Source organism: Dipodomys spectabilis, unplaced genomic scaffold, assembly GCF_019054845.1.
Source record: "Dipodomys spectabilis isolate Male_0828 unplaced genomic scaffold, ASM1905484v1 ptg000071l, whole genome shotgun sequence".
NCBI lineage: Eukaryota > Metazoa > Chordata > Mammalia > Rodentia > Heteromyidae > Dipodomys > Dipodomys spectabilis.
In genome coordinates this window covers 6,498,164-6,500,700 of record NW_024870748.1, presented here as the reverse complement: position 1 = coordinate 6,500,700, position 2,537 = coordinate 6,498,164, and positions in this window count along the sequence as shown.

Sequence of the window (2,537 nt, the reverse complement as noted above, 5' to 3'; positions counted from 1 at the left end):
AAATGATGACTTAATCATTATCTTTGACTTAGGGGTCAGAAAACTCTGTGACATTCTTATCTCCAATTAGCCAGCAGAAGGCTAGAAGTGGAGGTATGGTTCATATTGTAGAGTGGCAGCCTTTTGTGAAAAAGCCAAATGAGAGACTGAGGCCCCGAGTGTAAGTCCAAGTACTGTTATCAAAAAGAAAACAAAAAAAGGATGGCATGGGGTATGGTAGTACATGCTTCTATGCCTCTAAGCACAACACTTGGGAGGTAGAGAGAGGAAGATCATAATTTCAAGGCCAGCATGAACTAATATGTATAGTTCTTGAGGGATGCAGACCTTTGTTGAGATTCTGGCTTTTTCAACTGACTACAATGACCTGGGATGAGTAACCTAAATTCTGTGAGTCTCACTTTTGTTTCTGTAAAATAGGTATAGTATTTATCTCAAAGTATCATTGTGAGAGTTTTTTAGATCATACAAAGATTGTGGCGGCAATTTTGACACAATATTTTGATTATGTAATACAAGTACAAAATTTCAAGTTCAAAAGTTGGAAATTCAAAAGGAAATAGTGTAGAAAATACCACACTCACTTATTTCTAGAATATTCTTCCAGAGACACCCCTCATAGCCATTTCATAAACATTAATATCTTCCCACTTCTTTTCAGTCACAGAGCATTTTGTAGAGTGCTGGGAACTTTTCAAGGGCCAAAGATATGATTGCCCATTGACTGTTGAGAAATGTAGGTTGAAGTCAGGCGTGGTGTCTCATGTCTATAATCCTAGCTACTCAGGAGGCTGAGATCTGAGTATCTATGGTTCAAAGCTGTCCCAAACATAAAAGTCCATGAGACTCATCTTCAATTACCTAGCAAAAAACTGAAGTGGAGATGTGGCTCAAGTTGTAGGGCATCAGCCTTGAGCAACAAAACTCTTTCTCTCTCTCTCTCTTTCTCTCTCTCACACACACACAACAACAACAACAACAACAGCAGCAGCAGCAGCAGGAAGAGGAGGAGGAGGAAGTGGAGAAGGAGGAGGAAGAGGAGGAGGTAGAACAGGAAGACGAAGAAAAAAAGAAGAAGGAAGAAGGGAGAAGCAGAAGAAGCAGAAGCAGAAGCAGAAGCAGAAGCAGAAGCAGAAGCAGAAGCAGCAGAAGCAGGAGCAGGAGAAGGAGAAGGAGAAGGAGAAGGAGGAGAAGGAGAAGGAGAAGGAGAAGGAGAAGGAGAAGGAGAAGAAGAAGAAGAAGAAGAAGAAGAAGAAGAAGAAGAAGAAGAAGAAGAAGAAGAAGAAGAAGAAGAAGGAGAAGGAGAAGGAGAAGGAGAAGGAGAAGGAGAAGGAGAAAAAGAAGAAAGAGAAGGAGAAGGAGAAGAAGAACTAATGTAGGTAGAAACAGATAGTAGAGAAAATTAGATTGTGTATATCAGTGCCAGATGCTTCTAAGGAAAATGTGTGTCAGTCTATCTTTCTATAATTGCCTCCTTTTTCTCCCTAAGAGCTAAGTGCAGGAAATTTTCAATTAACAGAGGGCTGGTTCATTACTTGGGTGCAAGTTAATATAAGTTTTACTGTTACTACTACTTCTTATAAAGTGCTGAGACAGGGAATACAGACTTCACTAACCGCAACTGAAAAGCTAGCCAAGCAGAGGAAACCAAACTAATAATGTGGCTGATATTGTCAAATGCTATACATACGCAGATAGAGGAAACTTGTATTGACATAATAATAATAAATATGTAAAGAAAGCTCATGGTTTACCAATAAAATCATTTACCATGTTGCTGACTTTACTGGAAAATGATGCTTTATTAGCAGTCTCTCAATTTGATTGATACCTAATTAAAAATTCACTAGGCTCAACTTCAAGCACCTCAAGCAATATTAAAGTCACTGCTTTACTAATAGAAGCCTAATATCATTTAAAACCAAAGCAAATATGATCATTTATTTAAAGCTTAGAAATAGTTATGAGAATTGCAAAGTTGCATAAAATCTGTGGTCATGTACAGAAAAACAGCAGTATGATTCAGTGCAGGAATCTAGAGAGTGAGGAGTAGTCTCAGTTTTTGTACTGCCATGGTCATTCTGCATGATCTCAGGTAAGTCACTCTTCTCTGTGTCTTGGTTACACCCTTGGAATAATGAAACACATCTTTTTGTCTGTACCTCACTGGGTTTTTCTTAGACTTTATAAGATGTTATATGTGATCTAGTTCAAATGGTATAAGGCAATATCCACATAGAGTTCCAAAAACTAATAGTGAGGTTCTACCATGTGCTCAAGGCTGCATATGCTGAATAATCACAAACATTTGACCTCCAGAAACTCATAGTTGAGCTACAAGAGAGAAAACTAGTATAGTATATCATTAAAGTAGTTAGATAGGGAAGGTGGCTTAGTGGTAAGAGTGCTTGCCTAGCATGCATGAAGCCCTGGGTTCGATTCCTTAGTACCACATACACAGAAAAAGCTGGAGTAGTTAGATAAAATACAGTGTGTTCAGTTAAGATCAAGTTTGGGAAAAATGAGTAATTTTGTCC